At 46.1% G+C, this 11547-nt stretch overlaps 1 long non-coding RNA gene across 1 annotated transcript; it reads left to right on the top strand.

Moving 5' to 3' along the window:
- The first annotated feature begins 1135 nt into the window (after window positions 1-1135).
- On the top strand, window positions 1136-7344 carry LOC112921639 (uncharacterized). The gene is made up of 3 exons (XR_003235280.2): window positions 1136-1259; window positions 4531-4664; window positions 5638-7344. It is a non-coding gene; the product is annotated as an uncharacterized lncRNA (long non-coding RNA).
- The last annotated feature ends 4203 nt before the right edge of the window (window positions 7345-11547 follow it).

Genomic DNA, 11547 nt, shown 5'->3' with positions numbered 1-11547 from the left:
TGCAGCAACAAACATCCCGATGTCCTCCCCACCTCCGGTGACCCCTCCAAACTGTCAGCCCTCCAGCCCAGCCCTGCAGGGATTCTTCACCAGCTCTAACCACAAAATTCACATTCCTTAAGGTCATTCAGGGCTCTTCCGGTAAAGCTGCTACCTGTGTTTATAGCCTTTCTCCATCCACCCCCACCCCCAACCTCCTAATAAGTCTATCCAGGGTGTGTCACCTTGGTTTTGCCCAGAGCCAGCTTACTCACTGGTCACAGCAGCCAGGGGGCCTGGAGCCCACAATACTTTTAAGGGCCCATGAAAATGTTTTAACATCTTCTACAATCAGAAAGGGAAAAAAAGGGAATTTTTAAGTAGAAAAAAAACTTTTTTTTAAGAGATTTTATTTATTCATGAGAGACAAAGGGAGAAGCGTGGGGAGCCTGATGCGGACTTGACCTAGGGACTTCCAGGCTGATGCCCTGAGCCGAAGGCAGAGGCCCAACCAACTGAGCCACCCAGGCCTGCGGAAGAAACTGTCTTAACACTTAACATTGCCATATTAGTCTTTATACCACCACAGTCATAAAATCTATTTTTAAATACTTCTTTTATGGAGGAGGACTCCGCTCCGGGGCACCCTCTTCAAGGAAGCAAAAGCCATCAAGAGTGTCCTTCTCTGGCCTCTCTCAACCCTATGCAGTTTGGGAGTTTGGAAAACTCGACGGGAACCTTTAGGGTCAGTTCCTCCCTGTCCTCACCGAGCTGTTCGTGCCTGCAGATCAGTCCACCCCACCTAACTTCCCAGGAAAATTCAGGCCGAGGCTCAAGCTGGGAGCCCTCGGGAACCCGGGGCGGCTGCGCGCGTGGGGCGGGACCTCGGGGGGCTCGGCCGGCCCCGGCGGAAGCAGGAAGCTGCCCCTGCGGTCCCCTCTCTTCTTCCCCAAAAGCTGCTCACTCCTCCTTCCGCCGTACCCACCCCCCCCCCCCCCCCCCCCGTGAGGTTTCGGACGAAAAAGTGCCGCTGAGAATTCCCAGAAGGTCCCGGATGTGAAGTCACCGCGTGAGGTCACCGAGCCTGGTTCCAGGAATCCAGCCTGGGGGCAGGCAGGGAAGTGCCCCACGCGAGGCAGCGCGAGCCGGGCGCGGTGGGCGGGGCTCGGGCCCACGCGAGGCCCCAGCCGACCCCGAGGGCAGGGCGGTCCCCGGACAAAGGGCTCCACTTCTCCCACGGCCCGTGGGCCGAGCCGTGTTCACCGGGATCAAAGAGCCTGGTACTGCCTGATATGGGAATGGGTGGGGAAACGGGAGCGACCCCCACTGTGGGGGGGAGGGGGAGGGGCAGGCGGGCTGGGCGAGGCTGGGCCTTCCAGGTCGGAGAACAGCTTCCCAACACCAACAGAACTTTTTTTTTTTTTTTAAGATTTTTTATTTATTTATTCATAGACACGCAGCTAGAGAGAGAGAGGCAGAGACACAGGCAGAGGGAGAAGCAGGCTCCATCCAGGGAGCCTGACGTGGGACTCGATCCCGGGTCCCCAGGATCACGCCCTGAGCTGCAGGCGTTGCTAAACCACTGTGCCACCGGGGCTGCCCCCAACAGAACTTTAAAGGCACCTACCCTTGAACCTGACGGTTGCGGGCCTAGGGATTTGTCCTGCAGACAAGACTGCAAGGATAAATTCCCGAGGTGGCTCGTGGCAGCACTGTTTGTTGATAGACCAGAACGTGACTGGGAGAGAATCAAGAGTACCGGCCCTACAAGCCTGAAGTTGTCCTTTACCAGGATGGGGAGGACGGGGAGGAGCCAGGCTTTTAGTGAACAGGGTGAGGGATCAGTAGTCTGAACTACTTATGTGGGTCAGGAGTTCAGGGGTGATAGAGATCTCAGAGTTATTTGGAATTTGTAGCAGAGATGTTTCCAGAGGGAAACAGCTGATGCACTTGGATTGAGAAATTTGAGGAGGGATTAATAAAAGAGCCTTTTACACAAGGGTAGCAGGGTGTAGAGAAACCAACAGGACAAAGTAGGACCCCTGGACCAGTAGCAATGGGGACTTAACCATCTTTAGTTCTAATGGGGGAAAGGGGAGAGTTGCTGGCACCTGGGGACAGAGAGAGTGAAGTGAAGCAGGCAGTATCTAAACTTGTGTGGTTTCCTCCAGGGAAGGGGACTTGCTTTTGAGACACAAGTTTGGATGTTGCACACTGACCGGAGTAGAGAGCTTTGGTGGAGGAGTGTAGCTAGTCCCTGGCAACCCTACATGGAAAACATATATCCTGACCTCTCTCACCTCCCTCTGAACTCATGTCTGTGTTGGCCAGCGGTCAAAGCCCATGGAAAGCCAGACAGCTCAGCTCCCCCAGTGCAGAGCTGGGAGGAGGGTGGAGAACTGGTCTGGGCCAGCAAATGGAGGAATGGAAGAACCCAGCACAGGGGTCAGTAGTAGGGTGCTCTGCAAGGCCACGGCAGGAGAAGAGGCTGCTTAGGAGGTGAGCACAGGTAGAAAAGACGCCAGGGTCGCTGCCCTGGAGCCCTCTGATATTTAGGGAATGAGAGATAAAATAGAACCAGGAGAGGGTCCTCCAAAGCTGCATTGATTGAGACAGGAGAACAAGGAGAGCCATGCTCAAGGCCTAGTGACAACAGTGTGTCTAGTCGGAAAGAGGGAGGGAGGGAAAGAGCAGGAGGGCTGGGATATATATACCCCTTTAGGTCAAGCAGGATGAGCGATATATATGTCTGTGGGGGCAGGGTATGAATAATGTACATACATTGCTTCTAGAAAAAGGCAAAAAGAAAAAGCCCTGTTAATATGCTTCTAGCAGAGACCTAGGATAAGCAGAGAGAATGAGACTCAATTTTTTATTTTCTTCCATTTGGGATATTTTTAACAAAGTACATGTATGAATTTTATCAAAGGGAAGAAAAAATAGTTGTTGTTTTTCTTAAGAGTCTTCCATGATGGATGCCTGGGTGGCTCAGTGATTGAACATCTGCCTTCAGCTCAAGGCATGATCCCTGGGTCCTGGTATTGAGACCCTCAGTGGGCTCCCTGCAGGGAGCCTGCCTCTCCCCCTATGTCTCGGCCTTTCTCTCTCTCTCTCTCTCTCTCTCTCTCTCTCTCTCTCTCTCTCTCACAAATAAAATAAGTAAATAAAATCTTAAAAAAAAAAAGTCTCCCATGGCAAGAGAGATATAATTTTACAGAAAGAGCAGATCCGTAGTTTTCCCTAATAATAACTGGAAGACAGTCTTGGGGTAGCACTGGGACTTGAAGCAAATGGACGGGATCCTGGGAGAGGCAGGGCTGAGGAGTGTTGCTGGAAGAATCTCCCTGTGTCAGTCCAGCCAGTGCCTTTAGGAGCACTGACCTCGGAAATCTGGTTCGAACTATGTTCTGTTTGCACTGTAATCCCCTCCGTGACTTGCCCTACCCCCCTGCTTTACACAATCCAAGACTTCAGGAAAACTTAATCCTTCACATTTTAGTAACTTTTTAGTAATTGTACATGTCATGCTTTAAGTATTTTCAATCTTGTATATTAAAAAAATAAATAAATCCCCTTCCTTGGAAGAAATCGCATAAGCTTGGATGTAGTCATCTTGGAAGACAGTGATTGCTCATAATTCTCTCTCTGCTGAAGCTGTGCTTGGACAAGGTATTTCTTCCCTGCAGAGCACAGAATCCTTTGGAATAGAAGCGCGTGCACGTGCGTGTGTGCGTGTGTGTGTGTGTGTGTGTGTGTGTGTGTGTCTGTTTTCCGATTAAGAATCAGCTTCAAGGGATCCCTGGGTGGCGCAGCGGTTTGGCGCCTGCCTTTGACCCAGGGCGCGATTCTGGAGACCCAGGATCGAATCCCACGTCGGGCTCCCGGTGCATGGGGCCTGCTTCTCCCTCTGCCTATGTCTCTGCCTCTCCCTCTCTCTCACTGTGTGCCTATCATAAAAAAAAAAAAAAAAAAAAAAAAAGAATCAGCTTCAAGTGGATATTACTTCAGGATCATGCGCTGATTCTTATCCCCATGGCGGATCCTGAGGACAGGGACCCAGCCTGAGGAGCCTCAGGCCAACTTCAGGAAACTTCTCTGAACCACTGGAAGTCGCATTGGGAAGCCCATGTCCCCTCCTTGGGCTGGGAAGGGGTACTCCCAGTCTGATAGACTTGAGACTTTTCTGACTTGGGGTTTCCCCAAGAAAGAGGCCAAAAGAGCCACCAGCCTCTCTCCCCCATCCTGGGGACTGGCTGTGACATGCTAATCTGGGTTCCACTTCCCTCTCCATTTCCCACTCCTAGAATAACAAACTTCTCAATATGCCCTATGCCTTTGAGTCTCTTTGTCTCTGTCCTGCTGAAAAGAAATTTCTGTAGGAGGAGAGACCTTGTGTGTGTTACATGCCACTACTAATCAGTGACTACAGGAGTGTCTGGCACAGGTTGGTAAACAGCACGCATGAATGCCCAAAAGGACTTGTCCACAGCACTACCTACATTTCAAGAAGACTCTACTAACCATCGTTCACTACAATCTCTGTCATCTCAGAACTTGGTTCCTGACGTTGGCGGCCTCCACTTAGTGGTATACCAGAGCTGGCACAAGCTCCTGGAGAGCTGCCTGGAGTGTGCCCATCTCTTCCCAACTTCTCTTGCAGTGCCAGTAGTTTGAAGTCAACCAAGGTAGGAGAATTTACACTGTGGAAATTGGCAAACACTGCAAATCATGATTTCCCCCACCCCCACCCCCAACTGATTGTTAAACATTTACCAGAACACTACTGCCTCAGATCTTGTTTCTGCCACTTACAAGTTCAGTGATTCAGAGGAGTCACATGATCACTCTGAGCTTCACTTCTCCAGAATATGGAGATCCCATAGTATCTACCTAATAGGATTGTCTGGAGAATTAAATGCAAATAAATACATTCTGTAATGTGTTTAGCACAATGTTTAGCTTCTGGTAAATACACAGTACACTTTAGTACGGGTTCCGGGTATCTTTGGCTGCATAACAAACTACCCTCAAAATTCAGTGGCTTAATATGCACTTATTTTGCTCATGAATCTATAATATGGTCAGGACTTAGTAAAAGCCCATAACTGGATAGGCACAAAGGCTGGGATCATCTGAAGCCATGTCCACTCATATATGTGGCATTTAAGGCTGGCTGTCAGGGGCCCTTAGCTGGGGCTTGATCAGAACACCTATATATGGCTTCTTCCTGTAACCCAGGCTTCCTAGTAATCCAGTGGCTGAGTTTCAAGGGTGAGTGTCCCAGGAAACAGCCAGGCAATAGCTATATTTACCTTGGAAATCACACAGTTATCACTTCTTCCACGTTGTATTCATGAGAAGCAAGTCACCAAGGCTGGTCCAAACTTCAGGGGAGAGGAATTAGATTCCCTCTTTTGATAAGAAGAGTGTGAAAGAATTTATAGACATGTTTTTAAACCATCACAACTGTTATTATTGTGACCTTTAGGATACTATAGCTTCTCATAAGTGAATTATCCCACTTCTTAGCTCTCTCCAGGAGGGCAGGGATCCATTGATTCATTAAGATCCTTCTCCCTCACTGCTCCCCAAGTGAACCTAGGGCCCTGTTTGCTGCAGAGTTCAGTAAATATTATAGAAGTGAATTTCTTCTTGCAGGAGCTGGCCCTGGACATTTGTGCTCTACTGAATGACACCCCTGTTGGTCTCATAGAAACCAAGGTGAGAGACCTGGGCAGGGCACAGCCAGGAGGGCAGGTGGTTTTACCAGTGGGACCGTGACCCCGAGAGCCTTTATTCATCCTGGGGTTGTGGGTGACCACAACGGTAAGTTTGTGGCTTAAGCAAACTTTCTCACAAGCCTGCTGTGAAGATGGAATGGCAAATAACTGTCTGGGAGTCAGATCATGGGCTCATGATAGCATTTCTGTCTTGGTGTTAGGTGTCCCAGTCTGTCGACTGAAGTAAGAAAAGGTCTGTGGGTTGGGTATTTGGAATAGATGATCATATTATTTAGAAAGCTGAGCTAGAACCCAATTTCTTCTTCTGGAAATAGTTGACAGGGTCGCAAGCTTCTCTCATAGCAAATGGGGAAAAAAGCAGAAAGAAATCTCTCCTCTTCTGCTATGGACATGAATCCATCTCACAGTATCTTGGAGATCCATGGAACTAGGATCAAAGAGAGAAGCATGTGTGTGTGTATGGGATGCTTGGGGAGGACTTCTTCAGGAAAGAAAGACCCAGAAAAACCTTCATTTAAATGGTAGGGGCAGAAACCAGGAGGCTGGACAATAAGCTGGGAGGGGCTCAGGGTAATGTGGAAGTGCAGAGCAGTCAGGCCAGCCCATCATCCACCCCCATCCCTTATTCCTCAAGGTCCCTGTGTCATCTGGGTCAGGAGTTCTGGTCAGATCCTTCAATACAGCCCCTGAACATATTGGGGCCGCCTCCTGCACTGATTCCATCACAGGGAACTGGGCTGCCTGTGACCATAGAATGACCACTGGCTCTGGACCTCAGGCATTTGTAAAATCAGCAGAGTCATCTAGAAAAGACTTTCCTAAAGTGTGTTCATGAATCTCATGGCCAGCAGGGAATTTCAGAAAAAAAAATACTATCTTGGGCTCATTTCCCCCAGAAGTGGACCCTGAAAGGCACCTGGGTGGCTCAACGGTTAAGCATCTGCCTTTAGCTCAGGGTGTGATTGAGGGGTCTTGGGATCCAGTTCTGCATCGGGCTCCCCAAAGGGAGCCTGTTTCTCCTTCTACCTAATGTCTCTGCCTCTCTCTGTGGGTGTCTCATGAATAAATAAATAAAATCTTTTAAAAAAAGAAGAAGTGGACCCTGAGACAAATATTTGAGTAAAAGTGTTTCACTTGGGAGGTGATCCCATTAAGTACTAATGGAGAGAAGGGGAGACAGGGAAGGAAATCAACACAGGGTGCATTGACAAGTGTTTGCGGCTGTCAGCAACATGGCTCAGAGAGCCCCACTCTAGCCCACTCAGTTTAAGGTCCACATCTGGGGTATTAGCTCCCTGGCACTTCTAGCCTGCCCTGTTTGCCAGTTGAGCATGGTCCTGTGACAAGAGAAACACCCCAAGTTGAGTGTCGCATGTGTTTTCAGTGAGAAGCCATCAGCGTATGTGGGAATTGTGAGTACAAGACACAAATAGGGATCCCTGGGTGGCGCAGCGGTTTAGCGCCTGCCTTTGGCCCAGGGCGCGATCCTGGAGACCTGGGATCGAATCCCACATCGGGCTCCCGGTGCATGGAGCCTGCTTCTCCCTCTGCCTGTGTCTCTGCCTCTCTCTCTCTCTCTCTGTGTGACTATCATAAATAAATAAAAATTAAAAAAAAAAAAAAGACACAAGTAGTACAACAAGACACAGCAATTTTGTTCTTTTACATTTCACAATGAGATAAGTGGGGTGTCTGGGTTGCTCAGTCGGTTGAGCATCTGACTCTTGACTTGGGCTCATGACCTCATGGTCATGGGAATCAAGCCCCACGTAGGGCTCCACACTCAATGTGAAGTCTGCTTGAGATTCTCTCCCTCTCCCTCTGCTCCCCCCTCAGATAAATAAATAAATCTTGGTGCAGCTCTTTCTGCGAACAGGTCCTGTCCCCATGTTTTAATAAAACTACCTTTTTTTGCGAATAAATAAATCTTTTTTAAAAATGTGAGATAAATGATGATTTCCATAAAAATCCATTACTTTGCAATAATTATCATGGTTTTGTAGGTGCATCTGGGCTACAAGAACTTATGTGGCTAGTTTAGTTCAAGCTCATATGTAGTAAAGAGAATGCCATTAACTGTAGTTCAACTTGCTAAGTAAGATATTTTCAACCATGTTCATGTTATTGTTTACATGTTATATTCCCATTTTATTGTCACTATTGTATGGTAGTGTGGCCCCAAATCATAAAGACGGAACAGTAGTTCCAAAGACGTTCATTAAAGCAAAAAAGCTGTATTGGAAATAGTAACAAAAGTGTGCTATATCAAATGCAATCATATATACCAGGATGGATGAGTATGTAGAAGGAGATGATTTTACACAAATAGAAAAAAAAGCACGAATTAGTAAGAGATGTGAGAATGGATATCTGAAAATAGGATTTTTTAGCTGGTAATGCATTTCCTCTAGTCCCTGAGGCATCATCTATTATGAAACTTTGTTAAATAATGGCATGAGGCCCACTGAGACTTTTGCATCATCTTCACATCAGGCCCTGCAAGCTAAGTCAGAACACCCATCTAATCCTTCCAGAATATGGGTGAAATAATCATGTCTGTGTGATAATGATGCATCTTGCCACTAAAGACAGAGAAAAGATCAAAACCAGAGAAGCACCATTAAAGTTGTCTAACTTACAGTGAAAACCAACACACAGTTCAAACTGTGGCTTGTAAATTGAGTCATAGGCTACTGGGGAAAAGCAGAGCAAGCTTTTGGCAAAATTACTTGATCAAATAACACTTTCGGATGTCACATAAAATCAATAGCACATAGTGTGAAAGAGCAATTTCTATCCTGAGTGAGTGCTGGCAGACAATTGCTTTATTGTTGAATAAAACCACTTGTGGCCTTGTTCATTGTCGATCCCGAATTTATTCCATCCCTTCTTTCTTGATAACAGATTCCTGATTTTGATCCATGCACCAACGTCTCCAGTCTCAGGCAGTTAATTACAAGTAGTCTAAATCAATCATAACCAGCTCATTTCCCACTTTCCCAGTCTTCCTGGCTGCTTTAAGAGACCACAAAACCAATTCTGGCCAATGAAGTATGATGGGAAGTCTGCTGAGGGTACATCTATGAAAGCTTTTGTTTTTGTTTTTAATAAAATGGGTATACATGCTGGTACCCTTCTTCTCCCTCTTCCTAACTTAACCATGGTCATGATGTCTGGTGATGGGCTGCCATCTTACAAATATGAAGCAACCAGCACAAGGTAAAGGCTGAGAGAATTCTAGAGACATCAGCACTGGCATTACTGAATGTCAGTGGCTGCCTACTTCCAGCCTCTCTGTTACAGTACAGAAAGAAGTAAACCCCTGTATGTTTAAAGCCACTGTAATTTGGATTCTCTAGTACTGGTAGTTGAAAGCATTCCTAATGGGTGTACCCCAGATGTGTCAGCTCTCCACATATTTTCAGAAAAACATGAGGGAAATGTACCTGATGACTCTTTGTTCTATTTATCATGAAATTCCCTTGCAAGATCAGATGAATGAGCTTCTGGCTTCCAGGTGGGGTTAGCTATGGGGACCCTAGCAGGAAAAGGAGATAGAAAAGAGTGAAAATGGGCATTCGGTCCCTTGGTTCCCTGCCTGTGAATCACCCTGTGTTGGATGAGTTCTTCAGTGGGGGCTGCTGGGCCTCCCAAGGTAGCCAGCCTCCTGTGCTCAGTTCTCTTCTTTCTGGTGACCATGCCCTTTCCCTTCAGGCCTGTTGATGCTAACAGCTCTGTGGTACCGTCCAGCTATTGCAACATCCCCCGAGGTGCTCCTACACCTACATGTTTGTAAATAGTCCTTGTAAACAAGCCTTCCCCAAATCATCCTACTCTGAGTGTGCCTTTATCTGTTGGTATGCTGACTGACCTACCAGCATCCATCCATAGCTTTAAAAGAAAACACGCGCACACAACTTGCATCAGAGTACAAACCACACACCACGGTATTCACAAAGACCAGCTGTCAGGCAACAATCTGGCTCCTGATCTCGATATGTGTGAAAACAAGCAGCAAGAAGAGTCAATGCACTCAATTCATGGCCTCTCTGACTATGTCTCTTCAAATACTGTGCAGAGAAATGGACAGCGAGTACAAGACACTGTTGAACTAAGCATGCTGGCTAGTGGGGAGAGATTCACATGAGGCTCTGAAATAAGACACGACATACAGCATCCTTTTGTGGCCCTGGCAGCTCTTGGCTATCCATGGCTAGTTTGAGCAGCAGGTTCAATATTTTGATTACCCTGAACCTTTGGCTTCAGGGTGGGACTAGAGCCATTTTTCATGTTGAGGCTAAGGTATCAAGGATTTGAAGACAGAAGTGGGCTGTCAAAGGCTCAGCCTTTGAGAAGATGACTCCTTCCCTACATTTGAAGAATTTTCTTCTCTTGGCAGAGAAATCAATCAATACAAAGGCAACCACTAGAAAAATTAGAAACAGACTATAAACTTTCAAATCATCAGACAAAAATACAAACACATGTGCGCACATACATGCATATCAAAGAAGACCAAGAAATACACATGGTAAAACAGAAAACAGAGGAAGCATTAAAATGGAAAACATAACAGAGATAAGATGACAGAATTAAGACTAATCTATTAGTTATATCAACAAATGTAAATAGAATAAACCCATCCTTACGATAGAAAAAAAGACTCTCACGTTGAATTGTAAAACAATCTCCTATTGTATGTTGTATGGAAGAGATGTATCTTTACCAAAATAACTTAGAAAACTTAAGAAGATAATGTAAACCAAGTTATACAAGAAAATATCATCAGTCAGGGTTAAATGGAAAATGAAAATGTTAAATGAGACACAAGGAAGCCGAACAGGAGAGAGAGCAGGACTGACATTAAGAATCTAGTTTTTAGGGCAGCCCTGGTGGCGCAGCGGTTTAGTGCCGCCAGCAGCCCAGGGGGTGATCCTGGAGACTGGGGATCGAGTCCCACATCAGGCTCTCTGTATGGTGCCTGCTTCTCCCTCTGCCTGTGTCTCTGTCTCTATGAATAAATAAGATAAAATATTTAAAAAAAAGAATCTAGTTTTTAGAAACCACTATGCACTTTTATAATAGCTTCAGGGATGCCTGGGTGGCTCAGTGGTTGAACATCTGCCTTTGGCTCAGGTCCTGATCCCAGGGTTCCGGGATCGAGTCCTGCATTGGGCTCTCTGCAGGGAGTCTGCTTCTCCCTCTGCCTGTGTCTCTGCCTCTCTCTGTGTCTCTCATGAATAAATAAGTGAAATATTTTTTAAAAATCTCTATGCTTCAAAATCAAGAATAAGATATAACAGTTCAGAGTAACAATATACAGATAATACAGGTAGAAACTCGATCGAGCACAAGAAGACAGTTTAATCGACATTATCAGCTCATGACTTATCAAGAAAACAAATGGTAAGAAGGAATGTGGAGAATCTGAATAGTAATTAAATGTGATTGAACTTGAGAGGCCAAAAAAAAAAAAAACCCAAACAAACAAACAAACAAACAAACAAAAAAAACCTCAAAATACCAGCAAATACAAATAACAATATCTCAAAAGAATCATCCATCATATCCAAGTAAGTTCATCCTAGTAAAGCAAATGGTTCAGTAATATTAGAAAATCTCAGGCAGCGTCGCTTTCAGCCCAGGGTATGATCCTGGAGTCCCGGGATGGAGTTCCACATCGGGCTCCCTGCATGGAGCCTGCTTCTCCCTCTGCCTGTGTCTCTGCCACTCTCTCTCTCTCTGTGTCTCTCATGAATAAATAAATAAAATTTTTAAAAAATTAGAAAATCTCTAATAGAACATATTAATAGATCAAAGGAGAACT

The sequence above is a fragment of the Vulpes vulpes genome, chromosome 11, assembly GCF_048418805.1.
Source record: "Vulpes vulpes isolate BD-2025 chromosome 11, VulVul3, whole genome shotgun sequence".
Taxonomy (NCBI): Eukaryota; Metazoa; Chordata; class Mammalia; order Carnivora; family Canidae; genus Vulpes; species Vulpes vulpes.
Note: the sequence above shows the minus strand (reverse complement) of the source record. Positions and strands in the feature narration are given on the sequence as shown.